Raw genomic sequence first — 13,362 nt, forward strand, 5'->3', positions numbered from 1 at the left:
CAGACCCATTTTTTCAAATCTGACATATTTCACTTTATGTGGTAATAACTCCGGAACGCTTTTACCTATCAAAGCGATTCTGAGATTTTTTCTCGTGACACATTGGACTTTATGATAGTGGAAAAATGTGGTCAATAAATTCAATATTTACCAGTGAAAAACACCAAAATTTGGTGAAAAATTGCAAAAATTAGCATTTTTCTAAATGTAAATGTATCTGCTTGTAAGACAGGCAGTTATACCACACAAAATTGTTGCTAATTAACATCCCCCATATGTCTACTTTAGATTGGCATCGTTTTTTGAACATCCTTTTATTTTTCTAGGACGTTACAAGGCTTAGAACTTTAGCAGCAATTTCTCACATTTTCAAGAAAATTTCAAAAGGCTATTTTTACAGGGGCCAGTTCAGTTCTGAAGCGGCTTTTAGGGCCTTATATATTAGAAACCGCCAAAAAGTCACCCCATTTTAAAATCTTCACCCCTCAAAGTATTCAAAACAGCATTTAGAAAGTTTCTTAACCCTTTAAACGTTTCACAGGAATTAAAGCAACGTAGAGGTGACATTTTCAAATTTCATTTTTTTTTGCAGAAATTCATTTTTATTCTATTTTTTTTGTAACACAGAAGGTTTTACCAGAGAAACGCAACTCAATATTTATTGCCCAGATTCTGCAGTTTTTAGAAATATCCCACATGTGGCCCTAGTGTGGTAATGGACTGAAGCACCGGCCTCCGAAGCAAAGGAGCACCCAGTGGATTTTGGGCCTCCTTTTTATTAGAAAATATTTTAGGCACCATGTCAGGTTTGAAGGGCTCTTTCGGTGCCAAAACAGTGGAAATCCACCAAAAGTGACCCCATTTTGGAAACTACACACCTTGAGGAAATTATCTAGGGGTATAGTGAGCATTTTGACCCCGCAGGTTTTTTGCAGAAATTATTGGAAGTAGGCCGTGAAAATAAAAATCGTCATTCTTTCAAAGATTATGTAGGTTTAGCTAATTTTTTCTAATTTCCACGAGGACTAAAGGAGAAAAAGCACCACAACATTTGTAAAGCAATTTCTCCCGAGTAAAACAATACCCCACATGTGGTTATAAACGGATGTTTGGACACACGGCGGAGCTTAGAAGGGAAAGAGCGCCATTTGGCTTTTGGAGCTCAAATTTAGCAGGAATGGTTTGCGCAGGCCATGTCGCATTTGCAAAGCCCCTGAGGTACCAAAACAGTGAAAACGCCAAAAAAGTGACTCCATTGAGAAAACTACACCCCTTGAGGAATCCATCTAGGGGTGTAGTGAGCATTTTGCCCCCACAGGTGTTTCATAGATTTTATTAGAATTGGGCAGTGAAAATAAAAAAAATCCTTTTTCTTCAATAAGACGTAGCTTTAGCTCCAAATTTTTAATTTTCTCAACAAATAAAGGAAAAAAAGAACCCCAACGCTTGTAAAGCAACTTCTCTGGAGTACGGCAATACCCCACACGTGGTCGTAAAATGCTGTTTGGGCACACGGCAGGGCTCAGAAGGGAAGGAGCGCCATTTGCTTTTGGTGTACAGATTTTGCTGCATTTGGTTTCTGGTCGCTATGTTGCATTTGCAAAGTCCCTGTGGGACCAAAACAGTGGATCCCCCCCAGAAGTGACCCCATTTTGGAAACAACACCCTCAAGGTATTCACCTAGGGGTGTAGTGAGCATGTTAACCCCACAGGTGTTTTGCAGAAATTCGTGTGCACACGATGTGGGAGAATGAAAATGGGAATTTTTCCTTAGATACGCCAATATGTGGTGCCCGGCTTGTGCCACCATAACAAGACAGCTCTCAATTATTATGCGGTGTTTCCCTGTTTTAGAATCACCCTACATGTGGCCCTAATCTTTTGCCTGGACATTTGACAGGGCTCAGGAGTGAAAGAGTACCATGTAAAATTGAGGCCTAATTTGGCGACTTATAAAGTATTGGTTCACAATTGCAGAGGCTTTGATGTGAAATAATAAAAGAAACCCCTGAGAAGTGACCCCATTTTGGAAACTGCACCCGTCAAGGCATTTATTAAGAGGTGTAGTGAGCATTTTCACCCCACGTGTCTTTTCCATAAATGATTGCGCTGCGGAAGGTACAAATTAAAATGTTTCCCTAGATATGCCAATTCAGTGTCAAATATGTCATGACCAGCTTGTGCCACTTTTTTTTTTTATATACACCGTTCACCGTATGTTATAAACTACATGTTACCTTTATTCTGCGGGTCAGTACGATTCCGGCGATACCAAATTTATAGAACTTTTTTATAACTTTTTGCACAATAAAATTACTTTTGGAAAGAGAATGTATTTTTTCTGTCGCCAAGTTGTGAGAGCCATAACTTTTACATTTTTTCATCGATGGAGCTGTGTGAGGGCTTGTTTTTTTGCGAGACGAGGTATAGATTTTATCGGCACCATTTTTGGATACATGCGACTTTTTGATCACTTTTTATTTCAATTTTTGGAAGACAGTGACCAAAAAAACAGTAATTATGGCAGTGTTTTTGAGTTTTTTTTTTTACGGCGTTCACTGCGCTGGATAAATAACATAATATTTTTATAGTTCAGGTCGTTACGGTCGCTGCGATACCAAATATGTATGGCTTTATTATTTTTTTCAATAATAAATGACTTGATAAGGGAAAAAGGGCGATTGTGTTTTGTGTTATTATTTGAAACTTTTATTGTATGTTTTCCAACTTTTATTTTTACTTTTTTTACACTTTTTTTTACACTTTTCTTTAGTCCCACTAGGGGACTTGAATGTCCAACTGTTTGTTTGATGTTCTAATACATTGCACTACCTATGTAGTGCAATGTATTGGAACTGTCAGTTGTTCACTGACAGCAAGCCGATCAGGCTCCGCCTCTGGGCGGGGCCTAATCAGCTTACGTAATGGCAGACAGGAGTCCATTGTTAGGGCTCCTGTTGCCATGGCAGCAGTCGCCAGCCTTGCCATCGCAACCTCCATCACAATGGATCGCTGCATCGAAGGGGTTAATGCCAGGAATCGGAGCTAGCTCCGGTTCCTGGCGATAGATCGGGGTGTCCGCTGTAACATACAGCGGACACCCACTGCTGATGACGCCGGCTCAGCTTCTGAGCCGGAAGCTGAGCCGGCGCCATCTTGCCGATGTTACCGGAAGCCTCCTGGGCCCCGCCGACGACGGGGCATAGGAGGATTCCTTTACAGGCTGATCGGGAGGTAAGCATTAGCCCTCCGATCGCCTTTGCAGCCACCGGCAACCCAGCGATCACGTTGCTGGGGTGCCGGTGGCTATAAACTCCTCACATGCTGCGATCTCTATTGAACGCAGCATGTGAGGGGTTAATCGGTCGGATCGGAGGCTAGCTCCGGTCCTGGCTGATACCTCAGGGTGCCAGCTGTAACATACAGCTGTCACCCGGTGGTGATGTCGCTGGCTCAGCTCCTGAGCCAGCTTCATCTCCATGACGTACATTTACGTGAAAAGGCGGTAAGCCACCGATTTTAATGACGTTTATATACGTGATCCGGCGGGAAGGGGTTAATCAAGTGTCCTGATAATGAATACACATGATCAACCAGCCTGGACGTCATGTGTATTCAGAATCCTGACACTTCTGAATCTTTTCTGTGAGATTTCCAGCAAGTGAAACGAAATCTCGTTTACCTCCGTAATCTCGCGAGATTTCGTTTCACTGGCTAGAAATCTGAAAGAAAAGATTCAGTATTCTTAATACACATGACGTCCAGGTGGATGATCATGTGTATTCATTATCAGGACACTTGATTAACGTTAATCTCTGTGTATGTGGCTGCACATCGCTGCTGTGTTAATAAATGTAGAGGAGTGTATGATGCTGACTGGTCACTGATTGGTCAGCGTCATACACGTAAACACGCCCAGTTAAAAACACAATACACGCCCAGTTGGACATAACAAAGTAAAAACGCCCAGTTGTCCATTTCTAAGCTCATTTGCATATATATAAAATAGCTCATAACTTGGCCAAAAATGAACGTTTTTAAAAAAAACTAAAACTTTACCGTTATCTACATTGCAGCGCCGATCACATGCAATGGGAGATAGGGATTTGGGAATCTGGTGACAGAGCCTCTTTAAATGCTTCAAATGTAAATGTTAAATTACACAATTTTCCAATAGGATAGATATCTCTGGAGCCTGATAGTTGTTAAGTATACAGATGCTACTGCAGCATAATTTTAGTAGTGTGAGAACAGATAATAGCAGATAGTAGTATTCATAAAAAAAAAATCTTAAATGACCACAACCCAGCACCGGACACATACAGCACAGGTTCCTGTGTAAGGACATTATGTGGATCCCTTTTCTCTCCAACAGCTCATCATAGAGCATCTCCTTATAAATACTGAATAATCCACCAGTAATTGTGAGCCATGAAATTCATTATCTCAAGCCTCAACATGTAATCTAACAAAAGTAGGTATGTGGTTTTAAGGTGATGGGGCCCCTTACCTACCGGGCTCTTGTGTAACTGCACAGGTTGCACATTTAGTTTGTCATCCACAATTTACCACAATTTTTGCAAAAGATCATACAGAAGAGAAATAATTCAATAGTGGGCTAGAACAATATAAATTAAAATTAGTTTCTTTGCGCCCATTCACTAAGCAGTATTTTTAGCCTGTGTTACATTCACATATCTTTAGGCAAAGTCTTGAACGGTTTAAATTAGATGAAATTAAGAAAACCTTTTCTAAAGTAGAAAAGTGTAACTATCTGATATGGGATTCCGATTGTATCTGTTGGATTCTTTACTGCACTTTTAACACCTTCTTAAATATTCGGAGTGAGTATGGGAAGACGAAAAAAGCAAAGCATATGTTGAAAATAAAATATGTACCTTTTTATAGTGTATTTATTTACTGGATTTTATGGAGCCATCACCGATAAACCTACCGTCTAGCGTTTGCTTTAAAATGGATAAATGTTTTTAAATAGGTATGGCTAGGAAATGAAAAGAATCTCCTGGTCATGAAATAGTTAATATTATGGTCTACTACTGCTACTCTGGAAATACAATTCTCAAAGCATATATTTACCATGAACTAAAACCATAAACAGGAAATAAATTCTGGATATAACATATTTAAGAAAGGACTGAGCGATATTACAAACCAAACTGCTTATGGTTCTTTAATCAAATGATTAGGTAAATACACAAGTCCTGGATTTATTTTTAAACATTTTTGCAGAGGACCAGATGGGACAGAGACTTTTAAAAGGGAAATGTTTTTTTTCAAAGACATTGTAGGAAGTGCCAGCATTAGAGCAATGAATGAGTGGGAGTAGAGGGATCCTGGAATGCTTTCAAACAGCGAGGACCTTGATCATGTAAAACTCTAAATGTGAACAGCCGGCCTGAGAGAAATATGTAATTTTACATACAGCCAGTGCAGAGAATGGAAAACAGGTGTCTTGTGGCAGAACCCAGCTCTGCTTAGTTAACAATCTGGAAGTAGCGCTCATAGCTGACTGCCAGTGCAGTTATGTTTCCGGATGCATCGGAAAAATGGACTCCACCAACTGGGTGTCATTGTATAAAAGTACTAAAAAAATCTATTGTGGAGCAATACTTAAAGAGACTCTGTCACCACATTATAAGTGCCCTGTCTCCTACATAAGGAGATCGGCGCTATAATGTAGGTGACAGCAGTGCTTTTTATTTAAAAAAACGATCTTTTTTCACAACCTTAGGAGCGATTTTGGTTTATGCTAATGAGCTTTCTTAATGCCCATGTGGGCGTACTTTTACTTTCGACCAAGTGGGCGTTGTACAGGGGAGTGCATGACGCTGACCAATCAGCATCATGCACTCCTCTCCATTCATTTACACTGCACTAGCGATATAGATATATCGCTATGTGCAGCCTCATACACAAACCCTAACATTACTAGTGTCCTGATAATCATTACACATGACCATCCAGCCTGGACGTCATGTGTACTCAGAATCCTGACACTTCTGAATCTTTTTTGTGAGATTCCAGCAACGGATACGAAATCTCACGAGATTACGAGGTAAACGAGATTTCGTATCCGTTGCTGTAAATCTCACAGAAAAGAGTCAGACGTGTCAGGATTCTGAGTACACATGACGTCCATGCTGGATTTCATGCGTATTCATTATCAGGACACTGTAGTAATGTTAGGGTTTGTGTATGAGGCTGCACATAGCGATATATCTATATCGCTAGTGCAGTGTAAATGAATGGAGAGGAGTGCATGATGCCGATTGGTCAGCGTCATGCACTCCTCTGTACAACGCCCACTTGGTCGAAAGTAAAAGTATGCCCACTTGGGCATTAAGAAAGCTCATTAGCATAAACCAAAATCGCTCCTAACGTTGTGAAAAAAGATCGTTTTTTAAAATAAAAAGCATTACTGTCACCTACATTACAGCGCCGATCTCCTTATGTAGGAGATAGGGCACTTATAATGTGGTGACAGAGTCTCTTTAAAGGCTATGGACACCTTTGCACTATTTTTTTTTCTTATTGTTCCTTTGTTTCCTATATATAACTAAATAGCCTTCATTAAAAAAAATTTGACCATTTTATTACTGTAGAGTCTTCACATTGCTAGTTGTCCTGCAAATTTTGACATAAATCCGACAGCACCTAAGGGTGAGTTTTTGATGCATGTTTAGGTGCGTTCTTTACATTTTGATTTGGAAATAGGTGCGTTTTTATGCTGCGGATTTTGGTGCATTTTTAAAACAAAAAAAATGGATACAATTACGCAAGTGGAAATGCAAGATAAAAATACGCACTGCTGGTCAATTTATGTGCAGAAAAAAATCTACAACGTGTAGATGAGATTTCTTGGAATCTCATTTACTTTGCTGGTACTGTATTAGGCTACGGATTTGCCACGCAAAAAAACATGTAGCAAATCCGCACGTAATAAGCATCGTGTGCATTTAGCCCTAGGTAGGATGCTAATTTTTCATGTTTAACGAAGGACTGTAGACAGGTAAAAATATTTACATGGCAGAGTGCTCAGCAGTTAAATTCCGTTTAAAGCATTTGATGGTGTGAAGGAATATATACTGTAGATGGTGCCCGCTTTATGTCCTGGTCATAAATGTTGAAGCTGCTGATTTTTGGCAATTCCTTTTATTCAAGGATAACACGTATATTCTAGACCATAAAGTCTATTCTTTCACTGAAGTACATAAAAACAACTTGAAGCTATCTTATTGGAGTATATTATGGGAAGGCCACACTTTTATGAAAACCCAAATATGCTCAGCAGAGTTGAAGACAATAATTCTCAGAAATATTGAAGAACAAATAAGATGAAAACCTAGCAAGATGGATAGATGCTATCACAGAAAAAATGGACCCAAACAGGAAGTAGATAATTCTATAGAAATACTAATCAAATACAAATCAACTCAATTTGAATTAACTTAATACCAACTTAATTAGAGATAAGAGAATCTTTAAAAATTATATTTTTCATTGACTCTCCAAATCATTCCAATTTTCTGCAGATCTTTTTTCCCATCATCTTCTTTATTGTCCAATGTCAAGCTTTTTTATTTTTGGTTTACTATTCTATTGCAAAATAGCATATACACATATTGGGCCCTGGTCGCATTATATTTTTGGCCTACATTTGGTATATACACTGGGAAAGACTCACAGCGTATACATTAAAAGTAGGCTGTGACGGACGCCTAATGGTGGCATATGTCATCCATAGACTAGAATGGCATCCGTTTAACATAAAGTCATGAAAAGCTATTGAAAAGCTCATGACGTATATATTTAACTGAAGCCTGTGACGTATACTCCCATGTTAAAAACCATATACCCCATCTACTATACTATTCCATACTTTAAAAAAAATGGTATACCGATGTACACTAGCCCGAATTTGGCCAAAGGACATTATCTTGGCCTCCGTTGGGCTAATGGATCCCTGGCATGTATGCCAATCGTAGGGCAAAAATGTGATGTGAGCAAAGTCTTATTTTATATGCAAAAAAATATGGACTATGATTGAAAAAAAAAAAAACTTGGCAAACTGGTTAAGACAACAATGATTATAGATAGCAGTAGCTGGACGTCTCGCAAACTAAGGCTAAAAACTGTTCGGTTACAGCATGGATAATAAACATTGTCCTATAATAAGTGTTATAGTGAAAAGAGAGAGAACAGAAGTAGCAAGGGTGGAGCATAATAAGGCATATATAGTGATTTTCATGACAATCTCTACTAGCAAAGTAAAATGAAACAATTTATAATTTGTTACTCAAAATTGCAAAAGGAAGACGTTGACTCTGGCATAGATGCCCACCTACAGTCATCTGGGCTGCAAATAAAAACTCATAAAGGAGAGAAATATTTGTGGATTGCCAGATAGCATAATCCACACAATGTACTTAATCTTGGTCCAGGGGGAGAAATTGCACTCCTTTTCTGAAATCAACCAGACAGGCCAAAGCAATAAGCCATGGATGGTGAAGAAGACCATTTTCAGAACAAACCTGGGCAGCTTTGATAAAGGGTTAATGATAACACCTTAACCCCCACAGTCATGGAAGGATAAAAATGAAACCCCCATGTATATTAGATGTTAGGGCCACCTTGGTAGAAAGTTGAATTATCTGTTCTTCACAAGAAAGTTGGGTTGAAACCAGGCTCCATGGGAGTAATTGGACATAGTTAAGCAATAAATCTGCAGTGTCCATGTTTAAGCAAACTAGGTGCAGGACCCACTTGTTTGTGATGAGGATTCAGTGACCATCAATAAGCATGGACTCAAAGGCTTCTTAGACCTTAGACAGTTGTCGACCTGCTCAGTTGTCATATTTAAGTCTTTTTTGATAGTAGAAAATTTTACCTGCTGAGGGCTTCAATGTGTGTATTTTAGGCTTTGATTTGTTGGATTTGAGCCTCAAAATCTTGCTTAAATGTTAAGAGATATTTCCTCCAATGGTGTAGAACTAATTGAGGGAGCCCTTTAAGCAATTCAGGCACCCCTGCTTTGAATCTAGATGGTGGGGCTGACTAGGCTGGGACAGGACATTGAGACCAGCAGAGTAGCCTAGGGGGAGGAGCAGTCAAGGGATGTGCTGAATCTTTCGCTGAGAAGTTTAGATCATGTTGCTGATACCAGGGGTGTAGCTGGGATGGGGCGAGCAGACGGGGTATTTTCCCCTGGGCGCAACTAGGAGGGAAGAAAGTGGGGGTGCGGGGCCGGGCTGCACGGGCATAGTTGCCAACAGTCACTAATTTGCTGGGACTGTCACGAATTTACAGAGACAGTCCCAGCAAATCACTGTCCTGGCAACTGCCATATTCAATTGTATCTGCGTCCTCAGGATGCAGATACAATTGAATATTATTCACTCCTCCTGGAGCGGAATACCCGGCCAGAGCTTTGCCGACGCTCTGGCAGGGTCATCCGCTCCTAGAGGGAGCCTCTGACGTCCCTGTCCATACATAGACAGGGACCTCAGGGGATCCTCCTGGAGCGGAATCCCCAGACAATTTTATAACATGTACTATGAATTATTTGCATTGTATATATTATGCATAGCCATTCCTCAGAGCCCATAAAATCATTACCTTATTGTGCACCACTAATTTCTATATTTACATCGTGCCAACTAAATATACAGAATTTTGCAAGTGATGACAATTTTATTTTAGATTAGGTCAGTTGATAACTGATTTATTTACTTGTTTTATTTAGGCCGGGTTCACACGGGTTGTGTATCCGAGCTAGGACCCGCATCACATTCCGTCCGAAAAACCACACCACATTGTGGTCCGATTTTTTTGGGTGGAATTTCCGCTGCAGAGAGAAGCGCTAGGAGAAACTTTCATAATTAACCCGGCTGTAACAATGGCGACAGGTCCCTCTGAAGTCCTGCAGCCCAGCCTCCTGGGATGAAGTTTCAAAGAGTTTCAAAGAAGCAAAGAGTTCTGGGTATGTATGAGATTTTTTTGTTTCCTAGTTGCGATATTTGAGGTGGAATCGCAGGTTTTCTCCTGCAAAAATCGCAACATCTGCTATTTGTTGCGGGTTTTACCTCCCCGTTGAATTCAATGGGGAAAACCCCCAACAGAAAAGCAGCGATTGCACAGCATAAATTGACATGCTACGGATTAAAAAAACACAGTGCAGATCAATTTATGAATGTTGTTTTTGGCTGTTTTTTTTTTTACAAAGCGTGTGGATGAGTTTTGTTCAAATCCCATCCACTCTGCTGCTGCATTAATACGCTGCAGATTTTCCGCAATGAAATCCGTTGCACAAAATGCACAGTATTTATGCTATGTGTGAACGCGGCCTTAAGATGTGTAGTTTTTTATGTAGCGGTGTTTGCCCCGATTCTTGGCATTTTTGTAAAAGCCACTGCGGTTTAGCTAAAACGCTAGAAAAAAACGACTCATGGAAATTCGCCGTTATAGAAGGCAAATCATAGAGCGTTAACTTTATCTACTCATAGTATGCAAGGAAAGTAAGAAAATTGAGCAGTTCAATAACAATTATACAATTAGTATACCGATAGAGTAAAGTCGAACTGATTTGGGGGTTTAATTTCCAATTACGCTTCACATCGTGACAGAGTTTTTCTTTCTGCAGAAGTGATTGCTAATCAGAAAATAGAAGAAACATTGATTTCATGACACTTTTCAAATGAAATAACACCAAGCCATTGTTTGCCCTACTAATGAAGGAAAACATAAGGATAGAATGCTTAGCCGAATAGTAAAGCATTGCAAACATTTTACTATAAAGCCGAAATCCTTTATATTTCCAGCTCATGTTTAGTCTCTGTTAACATCTGTGTAATCGTATTTTCCTTGCAACTTCTAAATGAATAACTCAGCACAAATGATTATTATGGATCATTTAAATGACACTCATTTATTTTATTCTCTGCATATTTGAATTATTTTTTTTGGGCTGCATTCTTTATGCTTTTTTTCCTTTGCTTTTACAATGTGAGGTCCTTACTAAGTACAAAAAATGAGAATACTGTCTCTTTATGAATATTAATAAGGAAATCAAGGGGGACAATGGCACTTCAAGTTTCATCTCTCTATCTCCTAGAGGCGCAGGCTCTGCAAGTTGTCACCTTGGTGTATTCAGTGTCTCTTGAAGCACTAGACTCCTCCAGAGAGAATGTCAGTCCCAGCCCTGGGCAGTTTTGACAAACAGAGTATATATTGATACATGATAAAGTATGCTAGAAATCACCCCAGCGCTAAAGGCTACTATAGTTTTAATATCATCATTTGAATTAACAAGCATTCTGTGGAGAAATAATGAGCTTTCATTATTCAGCACATCATTCTTACCCAGGGAACTCGGAAACCATTAGCTCTTGAGAGCTTAATGAAAAGATGATAAAGAATATTTTAGATAAAAGTTTGAACAGGAGCACTTGGTGGCTGAGGTAAAAATTTAATGTAGCTGGTGAATGATGACTCGATTATCCTAATTTAAGATATCTAAGAGTTAAGAAGACGCATGCCGTTTTTATGGTTTAAACTCGGAATCTACAAAATAGATGATGTGAATATGGTTGTCAGAGAAGACAAACAGAGCATGTGCTTCGGTCCCTCCTTGTGTCATTCTCAATATATTAAGCTTTCTGTGAACATGAGTTATTTTACTGTATTTTACGCTATCTATAACACACATATTATTCCATTGTTCTCATATAACAGTATTGTAAATGGTACATGATAGGTAAAAATGTTGCATTGGGGGCTAAGAGCTTTAAGTTACACCTCTGTACAACCACACATATACAACTACAGTCATATACTTATAAACACATATACACACGCACACTAACACAATGTCTTTTAGTGGTGTGATTAATGATGGATTCCTTGATATGTGAAGTGTATTTACCCCTGAATAAAGGTAGAGACCCTTGTAAATGAACCGAAATTTGACACTTATTGATCTATAGTGATGACTGACTAAAAATGGTATCCTATAGAATTTTTAAAACTAAAAATTTCTTCACCAAGGGCGCCATTCTTTCAGTGCCTGAGATTATCCCTGAATATTTAGTAGCACTGCAAAGAACAAGAGAGAACCGGAAAACAAAATCTCTATAGCCGTACCTATTTTTTGGAAATTACCATCTGATACCAAGCAGTTTAGATTCACTGCCATTGCACAGGAAAATGCACTTAAATCATTAAGTGTAATGTTAACTTGAAAGGCTGCTTGAAAATATTAGTTATAGTTACTAGATGTTTGTATGTTTTGTATTTAAATAAAAAATAAACTTTTGTGAGGCAGGACTTTGGCTACGGTGGTAAATTACACAAGCCACATGTGAATACAGCATATCTCCATTAAACCTTTTTTAGAATAGTTTAAAAAATAATGCATTATAGTGTAGGTTTGATTTTCTAATTGACACCATAGGCCAATGCTTAGAAAACATTGGAACCAAATAATAATTCATTAGGTATTCTAAAGAACTCACTAATAAATCATTGCAAAAAACTACAATATTCACTGAAATTTTCCTAACTGGGCCATCCAGCAGAGTAAGGAATGAAAAGGTATAAAAATTAGTAGTTACTCTGAAACTCTTTGTGGCGCTGTTCCTCAGGGAAAATGCAAAGGCTCTTTTGTCTTCATGTATAAAAGAGTTTTATTGCATAAAAATAATTGCAGTGTACAAGATTACGCATTTCGAGCCTGAACTGGGCTCTTCATCAGATACAAATACTGTGTAATGATAACAGCCAGGTCAGTGATTTTAAAGGAAAAAAGCCTGACAAAAAGAAGGCCCGCCCAAATTTTATTTATTTATTTTTACCTAAAAAAGGATGTGTCCTTCATGGTCATGGGCAACCACATGATTATTTAACTCCTTCGCGCTTTGGCCACTTTTGACCTTCCTGACAGAGCCTCATTTTTCAAGTCTGACATGTTTCACTTTATGTGGTAATAACTTCGGAATGCTTTTACCTATCCAAGCGATTCTGAGATTGTTTTCTCGTGACACATTGCACTTTATGTTACTGGCAAAATTTGGTTGGTACATTTAATATTTAATTGTGAACAACCCCAAAATGTAGCAAAAAATTGCAAAAATTAGCATTTTTCTAAATATTTATGTATCTGCTGGTAAGACAGACAGTTATACCACACAAAATTGTTGATAATTAACATCCCCCATATGTCTACTTTAGATTGGCATCGTTTTTTAAGCATCGTTTTATTTTTCTAGGACGTTACAAGGCTTAGAACGTAGCAGTAATTTCTCACATTTTCAAGAAAATTTCAAAAGGCTGTTTTTACAGGGGCCA

This window comes from Rhinoderma darwinii, chromosome 5 (genome assembly GCF_050947455.1).
Source record: "Rhinoderma darwinii isolate aRhiDar2 chromosome 5, aRhiDar2.hap1, whole genome shotgun sequence".
NCBI lineage: Eukaryota > Metazoa > Chordata > Amphibia > Anura > Rhinodermatidae > Rhinoderma > Rhinoderma darwinii.